This window comes from Podarcis muralis, chromosome 11, assembly GCF_964188315.1.
Source record: "Podarcis muralis chromosome 11, rPodMur119.hap1.1, whole genome shotgun sequence".
NCBI classification, from domain to species: domain Eukaryota; kingdom Metazoa; phylum Chordata; class Lepidosauria; order Squamata; family Lacertidae; genus Podarcis; species Podarcis muralis.
The window spans coordinates 31442981-31456015 of record NC_135665.1 but is presented as its reverse complement, the minus strand read 5'-3'; the positions used below and the strand labels follow the sequence as shown (position 1 = coordinate 31456015).

General features: G+C 42.1%; 1 long non-coding RNA gene across 1 annotated transcript in view; it reads left to right on the top strand.

Moving 5' to 3' along the window:
* LOC114606531 (uncharacterized) overlaps positions 1–12738 on the top strand; it is a 453090-nt gene extending 440352 nt beyond the window's left edge. Inside the window, exons 10-11 of the long non-coding RNA XR_013394655.1 lie at positions 11906–12032; positions 12652–12738. This is a non-coding gene — a long non-coding RNA (uncharacterized LOC114606531). The remainder of the gene's footprint in view (positions 1–11905; positions 12033–12651) is intronic.
* Positions 12739–13035: the final 297 nt, after the last annotated feature.

Here is a 13035-nt window from a genome sequence, read left to right as displayed (position 1 = left end):
GTTTTCATTTAAGACATTGGCAATGGGTCTAGAAAACAGGAGAGGAAGACACAAGAAAGAAAACATATTATTACACTCTACCCCCCTCCCCCAAGTTGCCTAGGTTCTTTCCACATCAGTTTCTGTGATGGTGATTAGGGTAGAGGAGACTAGAGTTGCCATTTGTTGCTGTGCCTTGCCTTTTGTAAAAAGTCAGTTATTGTAAAAAGTCGGGATTCGATGCTTTTCATTTTAAATCCCTGAATAAATAAATGCCAGGTGTGGAGTATTTGATTTGGCAACTTTTCAGAGCCTCTTGTTACTACTTAGGTGTCTGTAATTGTACCCTAGCTAGTCTGCCTCTTTGCTGAACAGAATCTTGCTTTATTATTTGATACTGTTTGGATGCTTTTGAATATTTCATGAGGGCACCTGAAATTATACCCTTGGACTCTTGAAACCACTTCTCTGTAAGTCGTTCCACACAGCCTAGGCAATGTTTCATTGACTCATTGTCTGATTGGCTTTACTTAACCACAAGGTTCCTGCCCAGGAAACCAGGAAGAGAGCTGGTGTTGGTGTTGACCTTTAAAGCCCTAAATAGCCTCAGCCCAGTATACCTGAAGGAGCGTCTCCACCCCCATCGTTCTGCCCAGACGCTGAGGTCCAGTGCTGAGGGCCTTCTGGCGGTTCCCTCACTGTGAGAAGCAAAGCTACAGGGAACCAGGCAGAGGGCCTTTTCGGTAGTGGCACCCACCCTGTGGAATGCCCTCCCACCAGATGTCAAAGAGATAAACAACTACCTGACATTTAGAAGACATCTGAAGGCAGCCCTGTTCAGGGAAGTTTTTAATGTGTGACATTTTAATGTATTTTTAATCTTTGTTGGAAGCCACCCAGAGTGGCTGGGGAAACCCAGCCAGATGGGCGGGGTACAAATTATTATTATTATTATTATTATTATTATTATTATTATTATTATTATTAGTTTCTGACAGTAAGAGTTGCTTAACAGTGGAATGGACTCCTTTGGGAGCTTGTGGACTCTCCTTCATTGGAGGCTTTTACACAGAGGTTGGATGACCATCTGTACTAGAGGATTCAGTTGAGATTCCTGCATTGTAGGACGTTGGACTAGATGACCCTCCAGGTCCGTTCCAATTCTACAGTTCTATGATTCTATGATTCTAAAAGAAGACCAAAAGAAAAGATGGTTAAATATGACTATATTTTGAGAAATCAAGTTATTTAATGTGTGTGTACTTACATGGATTTTCATAGATTCTTTTTGAATAGGTTAGCTTTGTTTTTTCCATAGTTTTTCCATAGCTGTCCAGAAGTCATGCTTTGCTATGCAATCTGTAGGAACTCTTGGATCAGGGAGATTTGGATTCAAACCTTGCTTCAACCTCTAACTCATTGGGTAGTTTTGGACACATAATTGAATCTCACCCTTTGTCTATCAGTGAAAGGCAACTGTGACTAACCAATTTGTGGGATATATTTATCATAACTAACAGACATAAGCATCATAAAAACTTGGCATATTACCAAGTTGTATAGTAACAATTTCTACCGATAGGGGGGAAAATATGCTTTTTTCTTGGATTTTTATTGGGGTTTGAAAAGAGATCTGGTCCTCCTTGATGACTCCCCATAAGCACCTGGTTGTCCATTGTGAGAACAGAATGCTGGACAAGATGGCCCTTTAGTCTGGTCTACCCTAAGAACTTTTCTAAAGTCCTTACAAGATGGGAAGAGAGACTGCAGTTTGAGCCTACAAAACATTTTACTCACAAAGCAATGGACTCTTATCAGTAACGCTTCCTGTGCATACTTGATGGTTTGGCCACAGTGACACAAAAAATATTGCTAAATGGAATTTCCTGCTGCACCTCAAAGCAAAAAGGCTGTTTTACTCAGACCTGGCTTGCGTTAGGATTTTGTTCCCCCCTCTGCTCGTTTTCTGTTATGGATGCTGCATGGACTAAGACTATAAAAGAGGTAATTTAAGGGCAAATCCACACCTGAAAAGTCAAAATCATTGGTTTCCCCTTACCGAAGGCTCCCTGGGGAACATAATACAGGGAATCATGGGCAATTTACTACTAGTTGTGATATATAACTGTCTGATGTAAAAAATCAATGGTTTTCTCTTTAAAAGGCTTCCCTGGGGACCAAAGAGTAGAAGGTCAGAACAGGTTACTAGTTTGCATGCTTGTCTGTTTGTTCTTTGATGGCAAACAACACTATAAGTAATGACTATTCACTGCCAGGAAGAAAGTAGCAAGAAGCTGTCTGTGTTCTACCTTACCTACTACTGGAGTAGCATTTTTTAAATATTATTTTCTGTTGCAAAGAAGAATGGAAAATTTGTGGAATGAAACAGTGATTTTTCTCTCTTACTTATTGCCTTATTCTTTCTGCACTTTTGGTTCTCTTACATACATACAAAGACATGCACTTCCTCATGTGCACACACATCTAGATCATGCCTACAAGCTTTAAAGAGAGAGCCAGTGTGGTGTAGTGGTTAAGAGCGGTAGTCTCGTAATCTGGGGAACCGGGTTCGCGTCTCTGCTCCTCCACATGCAGCTGCTGGGTGACCTTGGGCCAGTCACACTTCTTTGAAGTCTCTCAGCCCCACTCACCTCACAGAGTGTTTGTTGTGAGGGAGGAAGGGAAAGGAGAATGTTAGCCACTTTGAGACTCCTTAAAGGGAGTGAAAGGCAGGATATCAAATCCAAACTCTTCTTAAAGTAGATTATTTTGGCTCCTCCTTTGGGTTGCCACATTTTTTATGGACCTTGCCTTTGACAGCTCTCACATGCACCCAGACAATGCTTTGCATAACCAGGCCGCGACAGCCCCAGCCCCCAGGGATCATAAGAAAGGAATAAAGACTCTGACAACATATTATGGAATTAAAATTAGGCCACAACTTTATTAAACTTCCGAATGTAGGAAGACCTTGGCTTAGGCCTTGGGCATGTATCCCTCCCAGCCCCCCAGCCAGGGGAACTGGGGCACATCAGGGTAGTTCACTGACAACTTTTCAGTGTATGGCAAGGGACACCCATTACATAACCCCTTTTAAGAGGGAACCCTGGAATCACCACCACAGGGGGGTGAGTCACCACTTCACCCACCCGCCCCCCATTATAGAGAAGAAAAGACTAAAGGATTCCACCCAAGGCCATAAACAGCCAAAGTTGTGATGAATTGCTACGGGGAAGACAAAACCTGGTCCTTCAACAGCAATCAGTCAAAGACTGTAGCAGTGCCCACTAAACAGGAAGAAAAAGTTAACCTGCAAACAAGAAAACATTAAAGTAAAGGAGGGTAGGGTGGGTGAATCTCCTGAGCCGACTGCCTGGCTACTGTCAACTCCACCCCCTATATATAATGGGACTGGCCCCACCTCCCAGCAATGAAACTTGACTACTGAGGCTGGGCGTGAACCTCCAAATAATAACACTGAGAGGCAGGCCAGCCCCCTGGGAACTGTAGCACCGTGCGCGATCCCGTAAAGGGCACCCACAATGTAAAGTGTGAGTGCTCATTTTCCGTCATAGAGTGGACTGATAGAAGAAGCTACACTTGCTAAAGGTGGTTTGGTTGGGCATGATTTTCTCAAACTCATTTATATTTATGGTGCCTTTAAGTATTTGGTAGGATTATAATATTTTTTTAAATGACAAAAGCATTGAAGACACAACTTTAAAAATGACTGAAGCTTTCAGTTAAAGTGGACCTACTTATAAGTTTATCTTCAGTATTTGGTATTCACAAATATCAAATTTAGTCCCTTCGATCACATGGTCCATAATGTCACCGTTGGCCTGCAAGTCTTCTGTAATTTACTGTTGAATGATACCCCTGCTCTTTGGCTTATCTAAATAAATTAGTTATGCCTCTGAAGATCTACTGAGCTTTCAAGGGCTTATAAACTCCACCTTGAGTTGAGAGATGAGCTGTACATGTCCAACAATTCTTCTTTGGCTAGGGTCAAAATATGAGCAAGAGCAGAATATCCACTCCTCCCATCTCTACCATTTTTGTACCCCAAAAACATGCTGCACCAAAAAAATGAATGATTAGGGCAAATCACAATGGCGCTTGCTGTGCGTAAAGCATCACAACTTGTAGTAGCATTACCTTGACATCGGTGGTTGATCCAGGAAATCAGAAACATGCATTGGTACTACTACTATACTGGGAATGATCACCACAAGATGAGTGAGATGCTAGAAAAAAGAGAGTATGAAAGTCTGTGTGTTCGTGTGAGACAGAAAGACAAGATAGGATGGGATCACTCAGCTATATTGCTGATATGTAGATTCCTCCCCCTAGCTTTTATTCTTCTTTTATTATTCTTCCTCTGTCTGATTATATATATATATATATATATATATATATATATATATATAATATGAAATCTGCAACTTTCTTGGTTAAAAGAAGGTCAGCTCAGTTTGCCTATTATGTTAGTGTGCTACCTGTCCATAGAAGCAAGCTTATGGTGCTTTTATAACGCCCAATGTTTACCACTCATATTCATTGTTCCTCAAACCGTCTACTTTCTAGACTCTCAAGCACCTGCTGAAAATTATGTTCCATAATTTGAAAGAGAAAAAGCTGTTATAAAAAATCCAGTACAAGAAAGAGTGAATTATTCTAAACCATGGGATACTGTTTACTGTGCATAACAACGAATACATATACATATGTTATATATCTATGTGGGGGGGGGGGTTGGATTTTCATATATGTGAAAATGTATTTTTAATTATCAAATTCATACGATATATGTGTGTGTGTATACACACACGCACACACACACATCACATTTGCATGAGAGAAAGTATAATATGCACTCTAAAGTGAAGGTAGGCCAAATAACATACAACTGAATAACTAGAGCCACAAAGGTTTTGGTAGTTACTGAGTCAGTAAATGGAAAAGGTGGTTTAATGTAGAAATGTAAAAACTCTGTGGTCAATGAACCAAAGCAGAGAACACATATTAAATGAAAAAATCACTCATGCAGCATACTGACCAGAAAGACGATGGAAGAGAGGCGCAAGAGGGGGGAAATCTCGAAGTCATCAGCCCTTAAGCAGTGAAATAAAAAAGAGAATTCAAAGGTGTGTTACTATATATATATATATATATATATATATATATATATATATATATATGGTATATATATCACAGGAAGAACACTGTTACCATGCAGTTTGTACCAACAAAAATCATTTTAGCATCCTACAGCAGTGATTACTGCTTTAATTCTTGTTATGCATATGTCTCAGAAATAGCAAACACTTCCTCCCAGAATATGTCCTGAGTGCAGAGAAAGCTTTGCAAATCAATCCACCCTAACGAAAACGCTCGTCCAGCTTATGTGTCTAAGTACCAATATATCCCCACAATAGATAGACACTGTGGAATGTTTGGGAGAGAAGAAAGAGCCCCTTGCTGTCAGACAGGACGGGAGCAGAAGGAAATTGTCATCTTCTCTCTCCTTCACCTAATAGTTGGTGCTGTGAGGAACTTCACTCAGAATCCCTTTACAGTTCTAAATCTTTTTTATTCTTTTTCTTTTTCCCCTTTTTCTTTTTGTAGTGACAGTGTGTGTGTTACTGTCTGTCTGGAGGTAATTCTAGGTATCCTTCTGTTCTTCCTGCTAAGCTTGAGCACTTGCAAAAGCTAATATGGGCCACTGTTTTTGAAGCCACAGTTGTTCTGTGGGAACCCTGTGGAGAGCAACCACAAGATTGTGTGTTGCTCATGGGTTATCTCAATTGCGAGCAATGTAAGTATACCTCAGCCCTGAGGACGTGATCAGTGTAAGTACAGTCTATATGCTTGAGAGGGAAACTGTCATCACATCCACTGGTTCTCCCTCCTCAGCACGCCCAACCTTTATGTGTCTTGTGTCCATGTCCATGCCAGTGTGGTGTAGTGGTTAAGAGCGGTGGACTCATAATCTGGGGAACCGGGTTCATGTCTCCGCTCCTCCACATGCAGCTGCTGGGTGACCTTGGGCTAGTCACACTTCTTTGAAGTCTCTCAGCCCCACTCACCTCACAGAGTGTTTGTTGTGGGGGAGGAAGGGAAAAGGAGATTGTTAGCCACTTGAGACTCCTTTGGGTAGTGATAAAGCGGGATATCAAATCCAAACTCTTCTTCTTCCAACCTTGCCTCCATGTGGCATGTCCAAGCATGCATCTGCTGTGGTCTGTACCCTCCAATTTCATAGGGTTTATTCACAGGAAGTCCACACACGTTCAGGTGAGTGCATGTAGGCTCCTGTACAGAGATCCATTCTTGAACATATGGTGATCAAGCCTCTGAGGGAGTAGAGCAAACAAAATGTTGACCCCCCCCCAACCCTGAAGGGCTCTGATCACGTAGGGGCAAAATGACTGAGTAGCACAAAATGAATACTCATTGAGAGTTGAAGAACTAGACATCTTAGTTTGAGGGGATTTGCTAGGAAAGGCTAAAAATTAAAGCATGGAGAGTTGGTATGTTTAGTAAGCAAATTTGAGCAAAAAAACAACCCCCCCAGTATCAGTTTTAACAGAGCAAGTTATGCAGCCCGATCCTATGGTTGGTTAAAAAAGGTAAAGGTACCCCTGCCCGTACGGGCCAGTCTTGCCAGACTCTAGGGTTGTGCGCCCATCTCACTCAAGAGGCCAGGGGCCAGCGCTGTCCGGAGACACTTCCGGGTCACGTGGCCAGCGTGACATCGCTGCTCTGGCGAGCCAGAGCCGCACACGGAAACGCCGTTTACCTTCCCGCTAGTAAGCGGTCCCTATTTATCTACTTGCACCCGGTGGTGCTTTCGAACTGCTAGGTTGGCAGGCGCTGGGACCGAGCAACGGGAGCGCACCCCACCGCGGGGATTCGAACCGCCGACCTTTCGATCGGCAAGCCCTAGGCGCTGAGGCTTTTACCCACAGCGCCACCCGCGTCCCATGGTTGGTTACTGGAAAGTAAATACTATTGTGCTCAGTAGGATCTATTTTCAAATAAGAACATAAGAAGCTGTCATATATCAAGTTAAGCCACTGGTCCATCCAGCTCAGCATTGTCCACAATGACTGGCAATGGGTTTCAAACTGGGATTTTCCCCCAGTCCTACCAGGAAATGCTGGGGATTGAACTTAAGACCTTCCATGTGCATAGCAGATGCTCCGTAATCGATCCATGGCTATGATAATAAATTGCTGAAGCATTGCAACTTTAGTCAGTTTTTGCTGATTAATTGGCACAAGTCCTATTTAATTGGGGAGGGACACATTTTGCTTTTAAGACATGATTTAAAGGTCCTGTTGTCTCAATCCTTCTGAATACGGGTACAGTAACATTTGATTCTTTTTTATTTGTCTGTTTGATGCCAGTTTATTTGATGCCAGTTCATTTTGGCCAATCATTTATTTTTCTTTATTTGAGTTCACTCAGGCCATGGTTCAGATTGAAACTTATGCATGCCACTAAAATGTGCCACCCACTCCTTTTCATCTAACTGATCCAATCATGCCTTGACTCTAGCATGTGCAACATGACAAACATATCATGATATATGATTTTTTAAAAAATTAAATTGTAATTATTTCAGAATATGTTCTGAACATCCATTGTTTGGAGGTCTATGCCACCAAATTCCCTTTGTTTGCTGCATAGTAACTCCTATAATCTCTGCCAACTGTTTACTTCCGTTTGTCATGACTTACAGCTCAGTTTTTTAAAGTGCAGTACAGGGGCTAAAATAAATGTTAAGAGTCTCCAAGAGATGGCGATGTTGAGACTTCTGTTGTCTCCAGATTCCTTTACTCTGCAGCCGAGCTTCTAAGGAAACAGAGAATTATTTTTAAATTCTGCATGATAGTGTCTTTATTAAAGAACATATATTAATCTAGAAGGCCTCTGTAGAGTGAGCTGTGGAAGAGCCAATGGTATTTAGAGAAATATATTGCACTCATAGAAACAGTTACAAACTAAGGCAGTTGGCATCACCATGGTACAATATGAATTATCTTCAGAACATCATCCTATATCCTAGTATGTAGAATATTTTATGCACCGTGATGTTTTTACTAACACAGAATTTAAAATATCACAAGATGGCATGGAAAACTTCATAATTTAAATAATTCTTTTTTAAAACAACAACAACATTAAAATACTCCCTGATCCAGAATGAAATCCCGAACCAGTTGGATCCCTAGCTACTCTCACAGCCAGCATGGGCTGGCAGAGGGCCTGATCTGTGCTTTTTGATTGCCAGCCTAAATAAAGTTGGCATGGGTTACCAAACTGCCTCCCCCCACAAGACACTGCTGTTTCTGTGAGTGACTGGTCTGTGTTTGCAGTAATACCGCCACCATTTCATAGAGCCAACGTGTCAGGTTAAGACTCGAAAAAACCCACACACATTTGCTTAAATCAGATTTGTTGTAGACCTCTTGATAGCAGACCTCTCTCATCTCGGGGGGGGGGGGCTTTCTCTTTTTACCAAACCAAGCTTAAGCAGACCAAACTTTTCCCCATATGGGATGACAAGACCTTTCCAGCGATGGCAAGAAGGGACTGGTGTTTTTGTCCATAAATTGCCTAGAACTCCCATAGAACTCCCAATATAGTCAACTGACATCTCTTCAAATATATGGGAGCTGTTTTAGGGTGGTTTCAGATCATAGCCGCACTGTGCTGAGCAGTGCCGGATTTATGTATAGGCTAAGTAGGCTGAAGCCTAGGGCCTCTAAATCTAGGGGGCCTCGCCAGCCCTTCCACTCCCCAGTGGGCAGCCTTCCCTCTCCCAAAATTGCCAACCCAAGACTTCATGCAAGGGCAGGGTAACTCGGGCCTCTAAGTCTAGGGAGCCCCACCAGCCTGCCCGCTCCCGAGTGCCACACTCTCTCCTTTCCCAAAATTGTAAATCCAAGACTTCATGCAAGGGCAAAGCAACTCAGGCCCAGCAACTATTAGACTCAGGGCTAGCCAGTGGGACCCAATTTGTAGCAGTGGGGCGCAACTTTATTTATTTATTTTTTTGTAGGGCTCCAGTTCACAGCCAAAGTCTGCAAAATAAAATCCATCTAGATTGCCCTGGTGCAAGGGCCCCCTTAGGAGCAGCCCATGGGGCCCAAGTTGGCCCAATTGCTCCAATTGCCTTCAGGTCATCCCTGATGAGACTGTGCAGAGGTTGGACTGACAAGCCCTGTACCTTCTAGGTCCCTGGTGTCACCATTCAGAGTACAAATTCAAGGACTTGTTATGGAAATAAAGGGGGCACTTATTGGAAATCAGTTTTGACACCTCTCCCCCCCCCCCAAACCCTGAGCCAATGAGCCCAGCCACCTTTTATTCACAGTCGCATAAGTACTACACTACAGCATGGCCATAAAATTGTACATTCAACAGCTGAAATATACACCCAATATGTAGCAATGGTGATTTATGTTACTGCTTTATGAATGAAAACTGTGTTTTATGAATGGACTCTGTATTTTGTGAATTACCTAAGAGCCACCAATAGGGAGCTCTAGAATCTGACAGCTAACCAATTGGGTACTACCAAACAACGACCCCTATTGCTGAAAGCAGGTAACCATCAGGGAATGCTTCAGCTCAGCCTTTGCACTGTTGACTGAACACCCCCTGCTGTGCAGATAATGGAGAAAGCTTGTAAATCGTATCCCTCCTGGCCAACTCTATTACGCTGGTGGAAACCCTGGTGCACCAGAAGCACAGCAAATAAAATCCGCTCATACGTCAGCAACTGATAAGACTTGTCAACCAGTTTTTACAAAGTCTTCCTAAATTATAAAGCTCCAAAATACAGGCCAAAAGAGAGCAGGTCTGGGAAGAGGGAAGCATACAATCGGCACCACCAGTGAAAAGGCCCTGCTCCATGTAACTCCTGCCCTGTCATTTGATAGAGTGCCCACTTGCCCTCCTTCTTGACATGGAATGCTCTCTATTAGAGTCTTCAGGTCCAGTACAAAGACCATAAGAAGGGAGAGCAGGGACCTTGAAGTTCCCAACAGCTGTTAATCAAGCAAGCAAGCACACAGGTCACCTTTGTCACAGTCAGGATGCCTATGTCCTGGCCAGGCCTGCACCCAATCTTGTTTTTGTACAATCTTGTTTGTCCTCAGTAACCAAAATTATATTATCAACATATACAAGCAGAAAAGTTGTTTTCCTTCATTTGCAAGGAATCGTAGAAAACAAAGTGGCACTAATATAGAAAATTTCTAGGGTAGCAACAGAAAGCAAACTAAAAATGCTTTTGCAGTTCATCAAAACTATCCAGCAATATCAAGTTACAGGAAAACTGGTGCTATTAACAGTAATCCTTCTAGTTGGTTAATTGGTTCGGCAAGTTCCATGCACATGACGTGTGATGCTAATTATTTCCCCCAATTATTTCCAAGAGTTAAATGATAACTAATCAGAGGCAGCTACAAGAGAGCTATGAGATTCAGGTGAGGGTCAGATGACTTGTCAATCCCAGCAGGTATATAAGAGGACAACCCGGCCTGCCCAGGCCTCCGAGCCTCCCTTCACTACATGGAGAGACACCAGTTTATCAGGATGCCAATTATAAATGGCTACACAGCAAATGTGTCATCAGAAACCAACCTGCTCCAGTGGGATGTCTCTAGTAGAGGAAGAGTTCTTCCTTTGGAAGAAGGGATACGTTGGATCAAATCCAGTGTTCATGCTGAAAGGCAGCTTACTGGGAAGGGCCATAGTTCAGTGGTAGGGCATCTGCTTTGCGTGTAGAAGGTCCCAGGTTCAGTTCTTCACACCTCCCCTTCCCTGAAATTCTGGAGAACTGCTGCCAGCCATTGGACAATACTGAGCGACATGGACCAGTACAAGGCTCACCATAAGGCTGCGTCCTATGTATGAAAGTTGAAATGTAGGGGGAAACAGCCCTGATGCTCATTATGCCCGATACCACCGCTCAATCCACTTTTAAATATTTTGTCATAACTTCAAGATGAGCTGCCATCTGGGGTCTCAGTGAAACCATCAGATGGCTCTTTTGCCACGCATTCAGTTCTTACCACTTTCACAGAAAGCTGCATCTTGCTGAAATAAAAACAGATCAAGTGGAGCACCCCTTATTCAATATATCGTGCTAGATAAAACAGAACGAGACCTACTGTTTCCCTGCCCGTACACTCCGGTTTCCTAAAAGTTATAAAATTACCAGGTGCTATGCTTTATTTAAGCTCCGTCATTTACTCGATCTGTTCCCTACAAATTATATCACAGAAGCTGTTTTTGTTCTGATTATTTTAATTTGCCATTCTATATGGTAAACTCATCTCAGTGTTTGTAAATTATTATCCAAACAAAACCAGGGGGAAAATGAAACACAGGCACAGTATTTGGCAGGCTGCAAAATCCTGTGGGCTTTCTACACACAAGGCTTGCAGTGAGCTATAGAAATTGGTTCATTCAACTTCCTTTTTTCTCAACTTCCTGTTTGCACACCGATGGGAAACAAAATATTCTAGTGGGTGTTTGAACAGCTTGAGCTACGTTGACCTAGAACCATTGCTCAGTGCTGTAAATGCTGGCTTTGGATTTCAGCAGCTTGAAATCAGCATCCCCTCTAGACCTTCAAGGTTTAATTCCCTCCACTTTTTGAGCTTGTTGTAAGCCACACATTTCAGAGTAGATAGCTCATGATTACTCAGTATGTTGATGCTTTTTAAAAGAGAAAGAATATTATTGTCCCTTCTTAAAATTCTGCTGACGGTTTTCTCACAGCAATGATAATACGTGGCCAAATTGCAGGACTTATATTACAGCATACATTTGCACTATCCTAGACCCATGTGATCGTAAAAGTCTCTTATACTCACATCGTAATTCTATTTGACTTTCTTTCAAGGTTGTTGTTTGTATGAACACAATGCAGGCTCCACAAATGGAACACGGATGATTTCTCTCTAACTGTCATAGAGCATTATTAAGGATGGACAGTTTTCCAGGGAGTTATCCATGTGGTTCCTATGAAGGTAATGCTTATTTTTTTTCCTAGAGTGTAGGTGATACTATAGTGACACCTAGTGACAAATGAGAAGTATTGCATGTATTATAACAAGCATTTTAAAAACTAGTTAAGAGGGGAGCACCTATGTGTTTGACTCTGATGAAGATGCATATTAAACAAAAATCTGTACTATGAACCACATAACTATCAACAGAAAGCCCGCCATTACTACTGATTTGGGAAACCTAACCGTTGGATGAATATACCTGATGATTTCTTTTGCTTCAGTGATTTAGAAGCAAGCTCACATCTCCTGCCTTAAAATTGCATTGAGGATATTTTTAAAGAAACACTTTAATTGAAGTAGCAGAAAAAATGGAACTCCTAAGCTATTATTTATCATACAGATGTGCAGGTAGTAAATAATCTATGATGCCAGACCCTTCACAAAGAATGTAAGTGAAGTTATTGACGTGTTGGATTTGTTATTCAAGTGCCAAACCTTAGCAAGAATTGAATTCCCTTTCTAATTTATTACCATCCCTATAGTTACATGTCTTACTTCAGGTTTTCTTCCTCTATTTTTGTTTCTGTTTTTCTCAGATATGTGGGGATTTATAATGCCTGAATCTGTACCTTTTCAGAATTGTTAACAGCTTGAAGAATCTCGTAATTTTGAAGCCGAATGTTGGACTACATTGGACATTTGAATCAACATGGGCATAAAACACTGAGAGGTAAGGCATGACAGTGCAGCTACTGAAAGCAATATTTGAAAAGCCGCTGCTATGATGCTATGGTGATTATTCTACCAAGTTCTGTTGGAGGATGTTATGCTGCAAAGGCTGTGCCAGAGTCTCTCACAATCCAGTGGGAAAGAAAAACACTGGTCTAACTAGTCCTGTACTAGGCAAAGTAACATATCAAAAGCTTACACCTAGGGTCACTGCAGCTGCTGGTGGTTGATGAAATCTATAGGCATGGTGCCATTTTTATGTTATTTAATTGGAGTGATTGTGAGTGACAGC